This window comes from Staurois parvus, unplaced genomic scaffold (assembly GCF_062004578.1).
Source record: "Staurois parvus isolate SC_StPar_1 unplaced genomic scaffold, SC_StPar_1.0 ptg000440l, whole genome shotgun sequence".
Classification (NCBI taxonomy): Eukaryota; Metazoa; Chordata; class Amphibia; order Anura; family Ranidae; genus Staurois; species Staurois parvus.
In genome coordinates this window covers 5,067,393-5,088,330 of record NW_028318236.1, presented here as the reverse complement: position 1 = coordinate 5,088,330, position 20,938 = coordinate 5,067,393, and the positions used below count along the sequence as shown (strand labels likewise).

At 45.6% G+C, this 20,938-nt stretch overlaps 3 long non-coding RNA genes across 6 annotated transcripts in view; 2 read left to right on the top strand and 1 right to left on the bottom strand.

The window, feature by feature from the left end:
- The window catches only part of LOC149454025 (uncharacterized), a 292,751-nt gene that overhangs the window by 17,638 nt on the left and 254,175 nt on the right, over positions 1–20,938 (top strand). The window lies entirely within an intron of this gene.
- Positions 10,059–18,554, bottom strand: LOC149454027 (uncharacterized). Of its 4 annotated transcripts, none has more exons than XR_016314398.1 (4): positions 18,404–18,554; positions 16,116–16,312; positions 13,828–13,891; positions 10,059–12,668 (listed from the first exon to the last, which is right to left on the bottom strand). It is a non-coding gene; the product is annotated as an uncharacterized LOC149454027 (long non-coding RNA). The 4 variants fall into 4 exon arrangements; XR_016314397.1 differs by having other exon boundaries at positions 18,409–18,554; XR_016314399.1 differs by having other exon boundaries at positions 18,313–18,460.
- Positions 19,108–20,938, top strand: part of LOC149454026 (uncharacterized) — an 85,858-nt gene continuing 84,027 nt past the window's right edge. The window contains exon 1 of the long non-coding RNA XR_016314395.1: positions 19,108–19,200. This is a non-coding gene — a long non-coding RNA (uncharacterized LOC149454026). The remainder of the gene's footprint in view (positions 19,201–20,938) is intronic.

The following is a 20,938-nucleotide window of genomic DNA, read 5'->3' as shown; positions in this document are numbered from 1 at the left end:
GCTCTGTGAAATGGTTTTGCACAGAGCAGCCCAGTCTCCTGCCAGTGCCCCCATAACAAGCTGCTTGGTATGGGGGCACTCATGCGGGCTCTCTCCCAAGTCGTGCTTCCTGTGTCCACTGACACACAGAGCGCTACTTGGCCCTGCCCATGGCTCCCACTGCTGTCTTTAATCCTATGAGATCAGGATCAGGTAAGTATGGGGAGGACTGGGGGAAAATACATGCAGAATGCATAGAATGATATGACTATGGTAAAAAAAAACAAAACCTTGAGCCTTTAGAACCATTTTAAAGTGTTACTAAGCCCAGGACCCTGTATTCACTATATCTGATCTCCCATTACCCGGCATTCACTATATCTGATCTCCCTGGACCTTGCATTCTCTATATCTGATCTCCCAGGACCCTGCATTCTCTATATCTGATCTCCCAGGCCCCCGCATTCACTATATGTGATCTCCCAGAACCCCGCATTCACTATATCTGGTCTCCCAGGACCCCGCATTCACTATATCTGGTCACCCAGGACCCTGCATTCACTATATCTGGTCTCCATGGACCCCGCATTCACTATATCTGGTCTCCACGGACCCTGCATTCAGTATATCTGATCTCCCAGGACCCTGCATTCACTATATCTGGTCTCCCAGGACCCTGCATTCACTATATCTGATCTCCCAGGACCCTGCATTCACTATATCTGGTCTCCCAGGACCCTGCATTCACTATATCTGGTCTCCACGGAGCCTGCATTCACTATATCTGGTCTCCTAGGGCCCTGCATTCACTATATCTGATCTCCTAGGGCCCTGCATTCACTAGATCTGGTCTCCCAGGACCCTGAATTCACTAGATCTGGTCTCCCCGGCCCCCGCATTCACTATATGTGATCTCCCAGGACCCCGCATTCACTATATCTGGTCTTCCAGGACCCCGCATTCACTATATCTGGTCTCTCAGGACCCCGCATTCACTATATCTGGTCTCCATGGAGCCCGCATTCACTATATCTGGTCTCCATGGAGCCCGCATTCACTATATCTGGTCTCCACGGAGCCTGCATTCACTATATCTGATCTCCCAGGGCCCTGCATTCACTATATCTGGTCTCCCCGGACCCTGCATTCACTATATCTGGTCTCCCCGGACCCTACATTCACTATATCTGGTCTTCCAAGACCCCGCATTCACTATATATGATCTCCCCGGACCCTTCATTCACTATATCTGGTCTTCCAGGACCCCGCATTCACTATATATGATCTCCCAGGCCCCTGCATTCACTGTATCTGGCCTCCCACAGTACAGAGAACATGAAAATGCTATTATTTTCATAAATACAAACTGCTAAATACCTTTCCTCATCAGCTGTATATAGCAGTCTTGTGACTTCTATCAGTGTCCAGCAGAGCACTAGTTAAAGCCTGTAGGAAGATTGTTCTATGAGGCTGTAGGACCGCTGACCCTCTGTCTGAACAGAGCTGATTGGCCCTGTGCTGATAACATGCACTCTCCCCAAAAAAAAAAAAACTCTAGCAATACACACCAAAGGGATCATGTGCAGCTTACCCCCAAGGCTTTGTTCTATTAGCAGATGGATTGGGCACAGTAGAAGGGGAGGATCAGAGAAGACAGGATCAAACATCCTTTTTACACAATGCAGAGGATTAACCCCTTAGATTCCACAGTGAGTATAACAAGCATGCTTTACTGCATATACAGACTGATTTTTACTGTTGTAGTTTTAGTAACACTTTAGGTAACCCCTAAGGTCTTGTTCCTCCTCAAGCTTGTGTCTGGACAGTGAAAGGGGAAAGCGGCACAGTAAGGAGCTCACCTCTCTATTACTATGCTCTCTCCTCTCATCAACAAGACCTTGTTAATATAGAAGTATTGCAATATAATTGATTGGCATCTTGTGCTGCTTCACCCTCTCCCAGTCTGCACTCTGCTGTACAGGGGGATTGCAAGAGGCCAAATTCAAGTATTTACACTGCCTATATTTGAAAACAAAAAAAAAATCTGATGCATAAATAAATACGGAGCTGCCATAATATACAGAATTTACATCTCCCAAAGTTTAGTTTCAACTTATCACCTTTGAGCATTGTAGGAATCTACAAATATGATATGGATGACAGAGACCAGAATCAGCTCGAGTATCCCGGCTGTGACATCAAACAAGGAATTTAGCAGCCCAAAAATCATTATTACATCAACACTTTGGATGGTTGGAATTGTTCCCCAACTTTCTAATGACCATGCTGGAATTCCGTATTAGTCCTGAGCCTCCGTTTCATCAAGACAGTCAAGGCCGTCATCTTTCAAAGACATTCAACGTCAACAGTTCTGATTGTCCCACAGTTTGGACAGAAGTTTTTGGAGAGAGGTTGCACTGATCCATTTGGTCCGATCCATAAGGGCCCATTGAGAGTTTTACGTGTTCTTTTTTTCTTTTTTGTGGCACGGTGACACAATTTGTATCAAACTTACCTATCCAAGGTCACGTGTGCCCTCCAAAAGGATTCATAGGATAACAAATACTCACCTATTTTATTCCAGCTCCCCGTAAGGGCAAACGGACCTGAGTTTCAGTGCATTGTAAGGCCGTGTTAGGCCATGTGTGTTATTTATTACATGCGTTGTTTTTTCCGTGTATGTGTGCTGCATGGCAATGCACCCTATTGCACATATCGGGTAACCACCTTCCGTCCGGCCGTTGTATATAAACAGCCGGACGGTGGCAGTGCAGAGGTGGGTGGCTGTTTATAAACGGCCTCCCCGCAACCTGATTGTGCGCGCTCCCTGGGACACAGTGGAACACTGATCGTCGTACGGGAACTCGCAGAGATTGGCCAATCACTGATCACATGCAGAGTAGTAAGCAAGATGTCACTTCTGACATCATTGCTTACTACGTGTGAAATCTGTGAATGATCACAGAGATCACATGGTAGAAGGCTATTCACAACAGCCTTGTACCATGTGACAAGCTGTGACCAATCACAGCTCACACAGTAGTTCTCAAAGGCTGCAAGAGAGAAGGAGAAATGATTGTTTTTACAGCTTTTATGGGTGTAAAAGCAATCAGTGTAAAAAAAAAAATATATTCATCACCCCCCACAAGTAGTACAGTGTCACCATGGTGACACTGTACTGCTAGGGTGACAGTATGTAAAAAAACAAACAAAAAAAACCCATAAATAATAATAAAAATGTAAACAAAAGTTTACAAATTATAATTTTTGGTTATAAACTAATTTGAGTTATTTTGTTTTTACTAAAAAGATAACGGAATAAATTTTGACCAAGATTTATGATGAAATATTATTTATTTGCAACATTTTATAAGAAAAACATTTTTTTCAACATTTTTAGACTTTTTCCATTTACATAGCAAAAAAAAATAAAAATCCCAGCGGTGAATAAATACCACCAAAATAAAGCTTTATCTGTCTCAAAAAAAATGCTAAAAAATTCATATGGGTACAGTGTTGCATGACCGCGCAATTGTCATTCAAAGTGTGATAGCACTGAAAGCTGGCTGGGACAGGAAGGGGGTAAAAGTGTCCGGACTTGAAGTGGTTAAGGTGCATAGAAACAGGCTGTAACCCACATACACAAAGGGTGCGTTCAGCCTCAAGGTGGATAAAAGTAGTTATAAAACCTAAACATTTTTTTACCTTAATGCATTCCCTGGTATCACCCCCTCACCCCCCTTATACTTACCTGAGCCTGATCTCGATCCAGCGCTGTGCCTGTCTGCAGCGGCTCTCTACCCTTCTTCCCGCTTTCACAGGCTTCATTGGCTCCCGCTGCTGTCAGTCAAATCCTGTGAAGAGGGAACGGAGGGCGGGGCCCCGCATCACTGTCTGTGTCTATAGACGCAGGCAGCGTGCGCTTGGGAATTCTGCCCACAGGTGTGCCACAAGCAGCTTCCTATGGTGGCACATGAGAGGCGGAAGAGCCAGGAGCACCAGCGGGGGACCCAGAGGAGGAAGTTTCCATTGCACAGAGCAGGTAGCTATAAAATGTTTGTTATTTAAAAATAAAAGGATGTTTCAAATGCTAAAATTGACTTGGCCAGTAATACTCGATTCAGACTCCCATAAACAAAAACCTTATTAGTTTCACTACTCAAGTAGTTTCCTCAGTACTAATATGTCAAAATACCCACATGGACCACTCAGTCCTTTTAAAGCAGGCATTGGCTATCCCCGACGCATGTGCCCAGGCAAGAAAACAATGCTGTTTGTGTCGGCATCTGCTGTCATTGGCTGCAAACTGACAGCTCACTAGGCGACCATTTACAAAGTCTGAGCCCACCCACCTCCCTGTGGTCACTAAAAGCCCATCAACATCTACAGGAGGTACCCTGCTTTCCTAAAGGTAAAGGGTCCAATCTGAAGGGTGAAGATGCAAGAATTGGGTTGGAGTTGGCAAGTGTAGAAATTGGGGTGATCTGATGAGGCGTGAAGGTGCGGGAATTGGGGTGATCTGAGGTGGGAAGGTGCGGGAATTGGGGTGATCTGAGGTGTGAAGGTGCGGAAATTGGGGTGACCTGAGGTGTGAAGGTGTTGGAATTGGGGTGACCTGAGGTGTGAAGGTGCGGGAATTGGGGTGACCTGAGGTGTGAAGGTGCGGGAATTAGGGTGACCTGAGGTGTGAAGGTGCAGAAATTGGGGTGACCTGAGGTGTGAAGGTGCGGGAATTAGGGTGACCTGAGGTGTGAAGGTGCGGGAATTGGGGTGACCTGAGGTGTGAATGTGCGGGAATTGGGGTGACCTGAGGTGTGAAGGTGCGGGAATTAGGGTGACCTGAGGTGTGAAGGTGCGGGAATTGGGGTGACCTGAGGTGTGAATGTGCGGGAATTGGGGTGACCTGAGGTGTGAAGGTGCGGGAATTGGGGTGACCTGAGGTGTGAATGTGCGGGAATTGGGGTGACCTGAGGTGTGAAGGTGCGGGAATTGGGGTGACCTGAGGTGTGAAGGTGCGGGAATTGGGGTGACCTGAGGTGTGAAGGTACGGGAATTGGGGTGACCTGAGGTGTGAAGGTGCGGGAATTGGAGTGACCTGAGGTGTGAAGGTACGGGAATTGGGGTGACCTGAGGTGTGAAGGTGCGGGAATTGGGGTGACCTGAGGTGTGAAGGTACGGGAATTGGGGTGACCTGAGGTGTGAAGGTGCGGGAATAGGGGTGACCTGAGGTGTGAAGGTACGGGAATTGGGGTGACCTGAGGTGTGAAGGTGCGGGAATAGGGGTGACCTGAGGTGTGAAGGTACGGGAATTGGGGTGACCTGAGGTGTGAAGGTGCGGGAATTGGGGTGACCTGAGGTGTGAAGGTGCGGGAATTGGGGTGACCTGAGGTGTGAAGGTGCAGGAATTGGGGTGATCTGAGGTCTGAAGGTGCAGGAATTGGGGTGATCTGAGGTGTGAAGGTACAGGAATTGGGGTGATCTGAGGAGTGAAGGTGCAGGAATTTGGGGAGGGTCTGAAATTTGAAGTTTATACGTTGGGGTGATCTGAGGTGTGAAGGTGCAGGAACTACAAACAAGAGATCCCTGTGCTCAAATCCATACAGCTAGTGCATGCATTTATCCATCAGGTGCTAAAGGGGTGTATCCACATATTAACACTAGAAATTCTGAAGGACCCTCTGCACACTGGTATATACCCTTTCAAGCAGACTCTGCAATAAATAGGGATATTTAGTTCACACATATTGCAATACATGCTTAAGCTGGCCAACTGCGTCAAAGTAATCCCTCTATGGCCAGTCCTACTCTGCCCTGCCTACGCAAATGCTACTGTGGACACAATGCTAGCATAGGGGAAAAGACACAATGGGGAGAGCTACAAGGTTCAGGTCTGGCTACTGACCCAACAATACAACAAACAAGAGATCCCTGTGCTCAAATCCCAACAGCTAGTGCATGCATTTATCCATCAGGTGCTAAAGGCGTGTAACCACATATTAACACTAGAAATTCTGGCCATAGAGGGATTACTTTGACGCAGTTGGCCAGCTTAAGCATGTATTGCAATATGTGTGAACTAAATATCCCTATTTATTGCATAGTCTGCTTGAAAGGGTATATACCAGTGTGCAGAGGGTCCTTCAGAATTTCAAGGTGCAGGAACTGGTGCGATCTGAGGATTGAAGTTTATATATTGGGCTGATGTGAGATCCTAAGTGCATGAATTTGGGCTGAACATGTTTTGTGTGTTCACCATCTAGTCAATGTTTGCACACATAGCTGTACTGCTAATGACAACTAAAGAGTGCAATAAAATTGAAAACAAACCAAAACATACTATTGTTGACTGGAAGAAGCAGTCCCCAATATCAGACACAAAAGAACGTGGAAGTGAAGGTGGAATATGAACGTTGACTTCCATTTTCCTATGAGTACTGGGGATAAGTAGGAGACGGGAAACCCTCCATATTAGTACATGTCCTTGCTCAGAGTTATGGGAGAGGAGTGGCAAAAAAGAAACCCAAAAACAAACACTCAAAACACCAATGACAAGACATTCTTGGAAACCAACTGCGAGTGGTTTTAATAGGAGGGGGAGCATTATACAACTCTAAACCACATAAGTCTGTGGGGGTCAATCTGCCCTCCACACCTACTGCTGAGCAAGGGAAAATAAGTTCTCATGTACAAAACATCAAAGAGAGTAAAAACAATTATTAGGGGGAAACTGAACCTCTGCACTACGGAAAATATAATCACAAAAAAACTGCAACGAAATGACATGGTTGAATGGGCCCTAAAGGATGATTTTAACATTTACTCAGAGATCCCCTTCAAAGGAAACTAGTCACTGCCCCAGAAAAAAAATGCAGCCAGTGAAAATTATGAAGTTCAAAAGCCCTCGGACTTCCATACGTGCACTGCTTCAAATCACTGCAAGCTTCAAGACTTTCCCCACCTCCTGCTTGACCCTGACCAGCTAGTGCCCATTATGAGAATCTTCCAAAAGATGGGAAAAAAGGACTTCCAACTCCCAAGTTAGATTCCTGAACCACAAAGCCAACGGCGGCAGGACATCAGGATGCCTACACCCTAATGCAGGCCATAGATGGGGAGAAAATCGGCCCGTCTACAGCCTGCAAAAAGTATCCCTGCAGAGAGCTCCGCTATTTCTTTGACAGTTCCTTGACATTTATAGCGGTTGCAACAATGTATCTATTTGTATCCATTTAGGATACAGATGTTTTTATTTGGAAACAAATAGATACATTGTTGCAACCGCTATAAATGTCAAGGAACTGTCAAAGAAATAGCGGAGCTCTCTGCAGGAACACTTTTTGCCGGACTGGAATTCCTCTTCTTCTTCATCATCTTCATCCTCTTCATCTTGCTCTTCTGCTTCATCCTCTTCTTCTTCTTCATCCTCTTCATCTTCTTCTTCTTCCTCTTCTTCTCCATGCTCTTCCTCTTCTTCTCTTCCCCTTCTTCTTCATCCTCTTCTTCATCCTCTTCTTCTTTTTTCTTCTTTTTGTCTGCCTCTTTCAGGTCACTGCTCATGCGCAGATTTTTTTATCGGTAAAAGATCGGCCGATTTGCCCATCATTGCCGCGAAAATCAGCCGATCGGCAAAATTGGCCGATTTTTTTCCAACGTTACCGATAAAAAATATCTGCCAAAATACAGAAAAACAGCCAAACATTTAGCCCACTAATGATCCGAAAATCGGCCGATTTTATTTTCGGCCGAAAAATCGGCCGATTTTCGACCCATCTATGGCCTGCATGAGACTAAGTGATTCGCACGAAACACGTCAGGGTAAGGGGCTACAGCATCCTGACGTCCTGCCGCCATTGGCGGCCATCTTTACACACATGGTCAGTTTTTTTATTTATTCATTCCTTGTATGATTTGCACCTTTGTTGGAATCAAATTACCCCATTGAATGCAGTATCACGCTGTGTGGCATTATTCTTTGGTTTTCTGCGAGTCTCACCACTCGCAGAAGCCAGATTAGAGGTGTCCTGAGATTGTGATACCATTGGAGGGGTCCTCAAAGACACAGGCGCAGGAACCTGACCATACTTGGAAGTGATTGTCCTGGCTGACCTGATGAGACGATTATGATCTCAAATGTGTTTTGATAGCGCACTTCTGGTGAGTGCGTAATTCATTTATCTCTGATGATTTTATCACACCATCGATTAGAAGGAACTGCATTCCTCAAATTTAGATCTGATAGAACTTAAGAGTCTACATTTTGAATTTATTGACTTTAACCACCCACATGTGGTAACATACCATTGTTTGTACCTATTTTGTGCTTATATTACTATTTTCCTTACACACAGCGCTGCACTATTCTCTGTATACAAAGCCAGGGATAGTCTGGTCCTTGGCGTCAACCAATCACCCTGTCCAGAGACCAGACTTGCTTGTCCAACTATGACAGAAAAGTACATAGCGGATGTCTGGAGTGAAATTGGGCAAAGGGAACTGCCTCAAAGGACTTTACCATCAGACCCAAGACTCTCATGCAGAAGCAAAGAGATAGATTGCTTCTTGATTAAAAGGTTTGTACCCGAGACCAGATGGTCTAAAGCTGCTCCTGAAGAAGGACCCCTCTGGCCTAAAACCCAGATGTAGATGGAGATTCTCCAGGTGATGAGTTCTTCCCAGTGATGATTTCTGAAGGTTCAGAATTCATCCAAACCTCTGTGACCACTGGACAGGCAGAGATGTGTTGTCAGTAGGGGTGCACCGATACCATTTTTTTAACACCGAGTTCCGATACTTTTTTCTAGTAAGCGCCGATACAGATACCTATTGTCATAGAAAGGCAAGTGGAAAAGGAGCTGTGGACAAGGGATGGGGGAAAACACGCTATGGTTGGGAGGGGGGTGGAGGTTAGGATAGAGGGGCAGGGGTGTAGGCTTGGGGTGGGATGGTTGGGATGAGTGGTTGAGGGATGGGATAGGTAGACAGGACTGGAAGCTAATGTGACAGCTGGGGGGGGGGGTGAAGGTTGGAAAGTTGCTAGGTGGCAGAAGGGGACCTTTAAATTGGACACAGTGTGGTTGCAAAGGATGGAGAACTGTGACTAAACTAGGAGTAGGGTAGATGGTAGTGATAGTGGATAGGAGATTGGATGACAGGAATGTCTGTGGATTGGAGGTTGTAAAATGTGCAGGGAAAGGGGGGGGATAAACTAAATGGGCAAGGAATGGTGACAGTAAGATGGAGAGCAGGGCAGCCATCAGAAATTTTGGGGCCCCTTACACCAATTTAGTGTCACCCCATATATTGATAGCAGCCAGTGTGGCCCCCAGACAATGCATAGAAGACCTGAACAGTGTTGGGCCCCAAAACACAATACGGTAGAGCAGCAAAATGTGGCCCCCTGGGTGCCTCAGAATACAATGTAGGAAAGCAGCAGGGGCACAAAACACAGAATATAAGTGAAGCACAGTGTAATCCCTGGTTCCCCAGCATACTCTCAAGAAGTGAGGCAGCAGAATGTGGCCCCCTGCACAATATAGAATAGCAGAACGGTGTGGCTCCCAGGAGGCCCATAGGCTGCCTAAACCATAACATAATACATTCAGCCCGTCCCTGTGAGGCCTCCAGGTCCCCTCCTCACCTATTCCAGCACAGCCCCATGTCAGTCTCACCTGGATGAATTGTATGGTGAGAGCGGACTTTCCGACCCCGCCTCCTCCCATCACCACCACCCGGTACTTCTCCTGCTTGGCGCCCTCCCTCCAGTCAGACATCCCGCAGTCCACATTGTGAGATGCTCAAAGTTTGAGATATTATTTTATAACCCAACCCTGCTTTAAACTTCTCCACAATTTCATCCCTGACCTGTCTGGTGTGGTCCTTGGCCTTCATGATGCTGTTTGTTCACTAATGTTCTCTAACAAACCTCTGAGGGCTTCACAGAACATCTGTATTTATACTGAAAATAAATCCCATACAGTTGGACTCCATTTTTTTATTAGGTGGCTTCTGAAGGCGCTTGGTTCCATTAGATTTTAGTTAGGGGTATCAGACTAAAGGGAGCTGAATACAAATACACACCACACTTTTCAGATATTTATTTGTAAAAAAAATGTAAAACCATTTATAATTTTCCTTCCACTTCACAATTATGTGCCACTTTGTGTTGGTCCATCACATAAAATCCCAATAAAATACATTTACGTTTTTGGTTGTAACATGACAAAATGTGGAAAATTTCAAGGGGTATGAATACTTTTTCAAGGCACTGTACTTGTCAGAAGATCCAATTGTAAATCCAATTTGCATATGCAGCTCTATCCCCGAAGGGGCTGCTGTGAATTTTGCAGGTTCGTTCTCCAACAGTGCAGAGGCAGCCAGGCACACAGCAACAGTCCCTACACACCCGACTACAGAAAAAGCCAAAAACTAAATGTACCTAGCAGCCTAACTAAGAGAGCGCTACATATAAATCAGACTGTAATGTGTGAGTTTCTGAGCTTAAAGCAGTTGTAAAGCCTTAAGGTGTCCCTTAGCCTCCCTTATACTTACCTAAGCCCCATCACGATCCAGCGCTGTGCATGAGAGCCGCTGCTCTCCCGGCTCTGTCCCTCTTCACAGGGCAGATCAACAGCAGTGGGAGCTCTCGGCTCCAGCTGCTGTCAATCAAACTCTGTGATGAGGGTGCGGGGCCGTCTATGGATACAGTCAGCAGGGCCCGGGTGTGAACCCACACAAGTGCCCCCAGAGGAAGAAGCTTCTTTTGAGGGTACTGAATGAAGAGAAGCCAGGAGTGCTGGCAGGGAATCCCAGGAGAGGAGGATCGGGGCTGCTCTGTGCAAAACCATTGCACAGAGCAGGTGAGTATGACAGGTTTATAATTTTAATTAAAAAAAAAATATGATGCATTACAATCACTTTAAGACTCAGAATTCAATGTAATTCCCACAAAATGATCCCACATTTATCTATTTACAGTAGGCCTGGAAATGTTGTAGGGGATTGGCCCTGCCTAATTCCTCATGCTTTCCAGCATATTCTCAAAAGACTGAAGCTTTTCCCTTTTTTAATAAATCGTTATATTTACAAGTATGACGGCAGCTTTTCATCTCCCGTCATAAGGCGTCTCATAGTCCAGCTTCTAAACCCTTCGGAGGTCTCTAGAGGGGAATTTCCCATTGAAAAAACAAACAGATTCCTCCACCCATGCTATACAGTGTGGATGGGCAAATCTTCAGTCCTGGCTTTTGAATTCTGGCAACGGAAGGCAGCAACTGTCAGAATACCCAAACAGTGGATACATGTCATTGGATGCAGCGTCTGTTCAGCTGACAATTCTCCATCTGGCTCATTTGATTTTTCAGTCAAAGGATGTTGGGTGGGAGAGTGCCAACTAGGCAAATTAAAATTCTCAGTAAAGATCACTGGAAACAAGAACAGAAGTCCCATGCTGGAGAGGAGGAGGTCTTATGGAGGACACAATATAAAAATATCACCGCCCGCCAAAAAATAAAGCAACGGGCACAAAGGATGTTTGTGTCCAAGACAAGAAATCTCATTATCACGGGTCCACACAGTGGACAGGAAAAGCAGCAAACATTAAAGTAGATGTAAACCCCAGCTAAAGGATTTAATTTACTAAAGCACTTGTACCAAACAATTGCTACGGTTTGCTTTAGTTTTTTTTTTCTTTTTTATTATAAAATGTGTTTCTCATATTTTGATTACATATCTGCACATATTGCCTGCAGCCAGGGGTGTCCCTAGGATTGGTGTCACCTGGTGCTGTAACACTTGGTGTCACCCCTGCGACGATCCCCGCAGAATGGATCGGATCTGCAGATTGAGCATAATGGATCAGAGTCCGATCCATTATGCTCCCCAATCCGCAGATCCCATCCATCCTGTGAGGCTCGTCGGCTTGCAACCTATAAGGGGTTAACTGATCTCTCCATGAGCTCCAAGAAAAGGAAAGTTTTAAAGCAAGCCGACGATCCCCGCAAAATGGATCTGATCTGCGGATTGGGGAGCATAATGGATTGGACTCCGATCCATTATGCTCAATCTGCAGATTCGGGTATGGCCACCAATCCGGGTATGCTGCGAGTGGCGCATGCGCACACAGGTACATAGCGGCGGGCCAGGCTCACCTCCGAAGAGGGAGCTGAATAGACACCAGGGACAATGCAGTGGAAAAAAAAAAACTGAAAACAGGTGAAAATAAAATGACCAAAAATTGGAAAACAGAAAAAAGAACCACAAAGGAAAACGAGTGACAACATATATTAGTACAACTGCTGCGCTTGGCATAACGTCATTTTTGGCACATGGAGGTTTATACACACAGCACTGAGACTCTTTAGAATCATATTTTGGCGGGATTGTGACGTCAGATGATGGGGATGGTGATATGTTCTTGTTTTTGATTGGTGGTTTATGTATATATATTCTGTTTAGTCACTGTTGCACCCTTATCACATGCCTGATGAAGGGGTTCTGCGCGGTTCCAAACCGTTGCACTTTCTTTTGTGACGTGATCTTTTTGCAATAAAAATCTTTGTGGACCACACTGGAGATCCATGGTGTGCTGGCGAATATGTACGTTTTCGTGGGACTGAGTGTCGTCACCCTACAACAGCAAGAGCCAGATCAAAGATCCTCACTGGCAAGATGACCATGTATTTTCTAAAAAGCTGCAGATTAAAAAAAAACAAAACAAAAAACACATTAACATGTTCAAATGTATTTGAGATTTGATGGATCGGGTTTACCTACCTGTCATCAGAAGCAGAACCCAACCTCCACTGCTCTCTGCGCCTCTGGGTGATAGATTGTGTTTGTATATATATATGTACATACATACGAATGTGTGTATACACATACACTCACACATCTATACACACACACACACATATATCTATATACACACACACATCTATATACACACACACACACACACACACACGGGCTGTACCGAAAGCAATACAAAAGTGGGCATAACCTTTTCATCAACCCCTTCCCACCGCTCCTCTCAGCCCTTTAAGAGGATTTAAATGCCAGAAGGCAGAGGCAAGTATTCCGATCATGTGACCACTGTGATTGGCAGTCACAGCGGTCACATGATCAGAAAGCTTCTAATCGCAGGGAGCGTGCTCTCAACACAGTAAAGTGTTTAATGTGAAGAGAAATAAAAGCAGAACCAGCGCTCAAGTCTGTCAACATCCCAGGAACACAGTAACAGTTACTCGCTGAGGTTCAGTCCTCTAAAGATTGGGGAATCTTGATATTAGTGGAAGAAAGCAAAAAAGAAAAGGGGCACACTCTGCGCGTGCATTACCGTGATAAAAAGGAATTTATTAAAAATGACAAAAGAATATACTCACAAACCAAGAGTCAAGTGAACAAACAGAGCTCTGAAGAAGGGCGTGCGTCTCCTGAAACGCGTTAGTATACCCTGTTGCAAGACTACCACATTGGTTCCTTGTTTGTTCACTTGACTCTTGGTTTGTGAGGATATACTTTTGTCATTTTTTAATAAATTCCTTTTTATCACGGTAATGCACGAGGAGAGTGCACCCTCTTTTTTTGCTTCCTTACAGTAAAGTGTTTACCTAGGGCCACATATATGCAGCCACTTGGCGCTAAAGCTCAACCACACATGCGCCAGGTTGGCGGGAAGTGGTTAATCTACACGGGTTGTTCAAAGTTCACATGTTGGTAGAGTAACTCTTCCTCTGTAGTAATCCTTCTTCTTCTTCCTCTTCTTCCCTGCAGGTAAATAATGGATTCTTTCTTGACTTGATACCTACATTATTCAATCTGCCTCACCAAAACTTTGTCTGTATCACCCACCTCTGTGCTGTACTGGAAGGTGACTGGAGCTTTCCGTAGAATTTCTATTGCTTCTGTGTAAATTCTGCAAAATAAAAGAACAATAAACCTTGTTTAAGAGGAATTGACACTCTTTTTCATATATTTATTTAATGCTGAGCTTCTTCCCCACACTACTAGCAAGTGATTTCCTGTATAGAAGCTGATTACTCCCAATTCCAAACATGCATCCACAATATAACCCTTTGAAACTGCAGCCCACCTTCATGCCCTGTCTGAATGACTTCGATCACCATCAATCCACTCTCCTGACTTTTATAGTCACGGTCCCCCACAGCTATTAGCTTTCTCTCCTATTATTTTGTTCCCATGCATTACATGAAGAACACATTCCCGGTATCCCTTTAGACGTGCATGCTCCCAGGGTGGTGCAGACCCTTAGATGTGCAAGTTGCTGAAGGCCTACTTGATTACAAATCAAGCAACTGATGAGCAGATCAGTCTCTCACAGCTATTAGCTTTCTCTCCTATTATTTTGTTTCCATGCATTACATGAAAGAACACATTCCCGGCATCCCTTTACATGTACATGCTTTCTGGTTGGTACAGACTTTAGCTGTGCAAGTTTCTGATCATCTGCTCAATTACAAATCAAGCAACTGTTCAGCAGATCATACAGCTAAAGTCTGCAGCACTCAGTGGCAAGCAGGGAGCAGCATGTGCATTTAAAGTGATGCCAGGAATGTTTTCTTTCTTATATATGAAAAAAATCAGAGACAGGGTGATGTGATGTTGGGTTCACACATATGTATACACATATACTGAAATCTCCATGTCATTCCGGTTTCTGTGAGATTTCAGCACAGGTGTGATTTTATCCCTCTCTATTAATGACTGCTTCTCAATGACATCAATGCAAAATTGCATCCCATTGACTTCAATACAATAACACCTCCCACTGACTTGAATGCAAAATTGCCTACCATTGACTTCAATGTAAAAACACCACCCATTATCTCCAATGAAAAAACTCCTGTCAATAGCAATCTTATGTGAACACTTTATCTTTGCATGTCATTTTAGGCTCCATTCACACTTATGCGACTTGTCATGCAACTCTGGGGTACAAAGGCGCATCACAAGTAGCCCCCCCCCCCCCCCATGTTTCCCAGTGGGTACCATTCAGATCTGCGTGACTTCAAGGTAGTTCCTGCATTACTTTGGTCCGATTTTCATGCGAATTGAGGGCCATAGACTTCATGTAAACCCTCCAAAGTCGCACCTGAATGTTATACATGCAACTTGTGTGCGACTTTGTACAGCAGAAACAATTATCCTTAGCCAAAGACGCACCAAAGTTGAACTCATCAAAGTCGCACTGTAAAGTCGCAATGAAAATCGCACAAGCTTGAAGACGCACAAGTGTGAATGGAACCTATCACTTGTGAATCTGGAACGCACCGCTAGAAACTCGCTAAGGATTGCATCTGTGTGAACCACCTCAATAGGAACACATAATATCTAGCCTGGCATATGAATCTGTTTGAAAACGCATCCAGAATGGCATATGTGTGAACCAGGACGGCTCCATCCACACGTGGGCGATTGGGATCATGGCAGAATCAGTGTGATCACAAAACACAGGTTCAGGTGCCATTATTGTCAATGCCACCTAAAACGTGGTGCAGTTTTGCTGTGATTTTTGTGTGGCAAATCCCATCACGGGAAGCTTGTCATCCAAATGTTGCCTTGCCCCGGGAGCTGACAACCCATGCTACACTGAAAAAAAAAAAAAGAAATTGTCTCCTAACTTTTTTAGCTGGCTCCTAGATTCAAAGCAAATTTGTCAAGCCCTGCCCTAGGTAAGGCCCATGTAACATCATGAGCCTCCATGATTAAAAGGAATGAAATCCAATGAATGAAAGAGGCGAGACAGGGACAGTCAGGCTGGGGAGGAAAGTGCTGGATGACGCTGGACATCCTCTAGCTAGGAGGACTCTTTCGGACTTGCTGCAGCTTCTAATGCACACGGTGGGAAGCTCACAGTGTGCAGTGAAATCAGAGCGATTTCAGTCCAGGAAAGGAGCCGGTACAAGTGTGCAAGCCCAAGTCAAGGTGACAGCTTCTAGGACCGGAAGCTGCTGAGCTCTATTCCACGGTGCTGGTGTGAAAGAGGGGGACGTGGTGGTCATGTGACTACGATGAAACCTCAGAGGACGGTAGAGAAATGTGAGGAAAGATCTTTGTCTTTGCCATGTTGACCTTCAGCTCTTTAGGAGTGGATCCATTAGTACAGAGTTCTCACCTACCTGGATTTTCACTTTCTTTGTGTTTCCACCATGACTGGTGAGTGCGTCGCGCACACTTAACCTGCTCCCGCTTCGGTGACAACGGTGCCAAGGACAGCGTGACACCAGCCTGGTGACAACCTTCCCTGCTGCGAACATGGTTCCTGCAGATCACCACTGATGATGATGAAGCACAGCGAGTGTAAGAGACCCAACTCCTGAAATGCAGAATGACATCGGTAAGACATCTTTGTGATCCAGGCACACGTCTGTTTCCTCTCCATAATAGTGCCAGGATAGATAACTGCTGATCTGCCTGAAATCCAGAGAATGCTTTTCTTTCTGTCTGGGCTGACAACTCTGCTTCGCTAAAATCCCGACCATCCGCCCTGCCTGCTGAGCTACAGGACGACTCCTCACCCAGCTCCCCTCTCTGTCCCTCTTCATATACAGACATTCCTTTCTTTCCAGGAAAAACAATTCTGCTGCTGTGACTCACAAGAGCCTGCTCATACTCTTGGGAGATATAGATCTGGGGGTGTGCTGGGAAGGGCTCTTGGGACTTGTAGTTCTGGGGTTGGGTAAGCAAAGGGTACTTGAGGGAAGTAGATCAGGGGTGCATAGGGAAAGGGCTCTTGGGAGACATAGATCTGAGGGTATGTAGGGAAAGGGCTCTTGGGAGATGGTAGATCTGAAGGTGTGGAGGGAAAGAGCTCTTGGGAGATGTAGATCCGAGGGTGTGGAGGGAAAGAGCTCTTGGGAGATGTAGATCCGAGGGTGAGGAGGGAAAGGGCTCTTGGGAGACATGGATCAGAGGGTGTGTAGGGAAAGATCTCTTGGGAGACGTAGATCTAAGGGTGTGTAGGCAAAAGGCTCTTGGGAGACGTAGATCTGAGGGTGTGTGGGGAAAGGGCTCTTGGGAGACGTAGGTCTGAGGGTGTGTAGGGAAAGGGCTCTTGGGAGACGTAGGTCTGAGGGTGCGTAGGGAAAGGGTTCTTGGGAGACGTAGGTCTGAGGGTGCGTAGGGAAAGGGCTCTTGGGAAACGTAGATCCGAGGGTGCGTAGGGAAAGGGCTCTTGGGAGACGTAGATCCGAGGGTGCGTAGGGAAAGGGTTCTTGGGAGACGTAGATCCGAGGGTGCGTAGGGAAAGGGTTCTTGGGAGACATAGATCTGAGGGTGCGTAGGGAAAGGGTTCTTGGGAGACATAGATCTGAGGGTGCGTAGGGAATGGGTTCTTGGGAGACATAGATCTGAGGGTATGTAGGGAAAGGGCTCTTGGGAGATGGTAGATCTGAGGGTGCGTACGGAAAGGGCTCTTGGGAGACGTAGATCTGAGGGTGCGTAGGGAAAGGGTTCTTGGGAGACATAGATCTGAGGGTGCGTAGGGAAAGGGTTCTTGGGAGACATAGATCTGAGGGTGCGTAGGGAAAGGGTTCTTGGGAGACATAGATCTGAGGGTATGTAGGGAAAGGGCTCTTGGGAGATGTAGATCTGAGGGTGTGTAGGGAAAGGGCTCTTGGGAGACATAGATCTGAGGGTATGTAGGGAAAGGGCTCTTGGGAGATGGTAGATCTGAGGGTGTGTAGAGAAAGGGCTCTTGGGAGATGTAGATCTGAGGGTATGTAGGGAAAGGGTTCTTGGGAGACATAGATCTGAGGGTATGTAGGGAAAGGGCTCTTGGGAGATGTAGATCTGAGGGTATGTAGGGAAAGGGTTCTTGGGAGACATAGATCTGAGGGTATGAAGGGAAAGGGTTCTTGGGAGACATAGATCTGAGGGTATGTAGGGAAAGGGCTCTTGGGAGATGTAGATCAGGGGTGTGTAGGGAAAGGGCTCTTGGGAGATGGTAGATCTGAAGTTGTGTAGGGAAAGGGCTCTTGGGAGATGTAGATCTGAGGGTGCGTAGGGAAAGGGCTCTTGGGAGACGTAGGTCCGAGGTGGTGTAGGGAAAGGGCTCTTGGGAGACGTAGGTCCGAGGGTGTGTAGGGAAAGGGCTCTTTGGAGATGCAGTTCTGGGGGGGATGTATAGAAAGTACTCTTGGGATGTAGATCTGTGGATGTGCAGGGAAGAGCTCTTGGGAAATGTGTATCTGGGGGTGTCTGAACAATCCAGTTAATATCTAATCAGGCGGGATCTTGCACTACATACTTTTATCTCTAAAGAAGATCATACAACCAGATTGTATAGTGTATGGTCAGATCTGCAGTTCTACAGACCTGTGACTGACCTTTGTCCTGGTATGACGCACAGTGTGTGAGCAGACACATGACTGGCCTCTGACACCAGCCCCGTATGTCCCCTTCTCACCTCACCTGCCTCTCCGGGGTCACCACCTCCACATCTCACCGGCCCTCCCTCCTGACAGCCCTCGGCAGGACTTCACATCACCTCGGTCTCCGCACTGCCTAATCCATTAAGCCCTGCACCGGCCATATTTAAGAAGCCAAGCTTCATTGCAATGCCACAATTGGACTATGACAAAATGGCCGCCGCAAAAGAGACACTTAGAAACAACCGCTAGACAGAAGGGCGGAAGTGCCGGTGAAGCATGCTGGGAAATGTGGTTCGTTACATTAATAGCCACGCTTTCCTTACTAAAGGGGAAATGCGGCTTCAGAATTCAAAATATTTGTATTTATTTTCTGTGATAGTTTACGTGTGCTGAAATAAAGCAGCCACTGTGCGATACTGAAACTATAAAGAGGCCCTGCCACTCCAGTACATCATAAAGCCCCGCCTGCTTACCTCCGTACACGCCCCTCAGAAGAAGCGCTCAGGTCACACCCCCTTTCAGTATCGCATGTATTACGATCCTTCCCGTAAACAGCGATGAACATGCTCCGCCTGCACTGAACGGAAATACGTTGAAAGGAAATAGAGCGAAGACATCAAAGTTGCTGCAGGCACTGACTTAGACACCTAAAAACTGTCCCAAGCAGGCAATGCTAAGGACAACTAAGCAGCGTCGCCGTGAGGGCGTCTTGCGTATGACGTCACGCAATCCCGGAAGTTCAGTCGGCGCCAGAGCTCTGTGGAGGTAGGACGTGTTGGTGGGAGCTCCGCATTCTGCGCGTGTACAGAGCCGTAGATTCTCCGATTGTACGGTATCGTTATTATTATTATGTGTAACTAGAAAATCTACATTTTCTGGGTAATTTTTGTGAAGTGTTCTTGCCTGCACCTAGTCTGTAACTGCAGTGGGCGGAGTCGCTTTAGTCACTCAGCTGCGTGCTCACACACCTGGGTTCCTATGGCAACTCACTCTACAGCAAGGGGAGTGGCCTGGTTGTAAACAAACTGCTCCAAGTTGCTGACTTCACTGGCGGTTGCCATCTTCAAACGGTTGTAGTTTTACATCTATACATCCTACAGTGAAGAGCTTTATATTGTGAGAATCACAAGACCCAGACCTACATGTTGGTGCCTAGTATGTCTCTGAAATATTTACAATGAAGGCACAGTCGCAGTTTACAAATTGCCCTTCAAATTTCAGGTGTGTAGAGTGGATTTTCAATGACTGTCAATGGGCGGCGTGAGTTGCAAACAAATGGTCCTTTTGTGAAAACTATCAGGACGATGGCTTAGCCGTGGACATTGTTAGTGGCAGCAGGGATAGCTGAACGTGTTGATATCAGATTTGTGTAGGTGGGCTTTATAATGAGGGAGTGATGGCAGTTTACAGATCACGTCCTGATTGTTCATCTCACACTCCAGCTTTTGTCAGCTCACACTCTAGTTTTCAACATTCCGCCATTCATTCCTATGGGAAAAGTTCACCACAAAAACGGCGATATTTCGTGAACCATTCGGCCAAACGTTCCACAAAGTAATAGCACACCAATGGGGAACAATCCGCACATTTCGGTATATTACTGTCTATGTAGTGTAAACTGTGGGAGGAGTTAGGGTGGTAAATGTGTCTGTGATAAGAATCTATATGTGAGATAACAATAAGTGTTCCTGTAAGAAGACGTCATTATTAGGATTTATTTATTCTGATGATTGCAATGAGGTCTGTATTAAATCTTCTATTATTACACCGGAGACCCATGACTGCAGGTGACGGTTCACTCCCACTGACTACTGTGCCCCCACCCCCCATTTTTTTTTTTTTTGTAATAGAAATTAACCAATTAAGGTCCAGGCTTTTTCTGGCCTTTTTTATTCACATATAATTTTTTTTATTAATATAAAAATGTACTGAAACCCCCCCAACATTACATTTTGAATTCAAGCAGAAGCCCTAGACAATAAATTGGTGTGTTTTGCAAATTTTTTTTTTTACGTTATGTATATATGTCACGGTATTTGCGCATCTGTTTTTCAACCGCATTTTTTTGTTTTGTTTTTTTTTGCGGAAAAATGACACTTATGACACTTTTTGAATTTTAAAGCAAAAAAACCCCACACATCTCAATTTTTATTTCTGTAAAATAAAAAAGACGTTACGCCGAGCGAATAGATACCAAACGTCACGCTTTAAAATTGCGTATGCCTTGTGCAGTGGCGAAAAATGACGTGCATTTTACTATCCATAGGCGACAGTATAAAAGGTTTCACAGGTTACCACTTCAGATTTACAAAGGTCTGGTGCTAGAATTACTGGCCATGATCTGATGTTTGCGGTTATACATCACATGTGCGGGAAGATCGCGGCTTGCTTGCATGTGTGCGCGTTCGGTGCATGCACTTGCTTTTGCGTGCAATCACGAGCGTACCTTAATTTTTTTTTTTTAGTAAAGTCTTTTTTCTAAAAAAAAATACTTTGCTGCAATAAAGAATATACACATCCCTTTGACTGCAATAGGCCTGACAGTTTACTATGTCTTAGTGATGAATGGA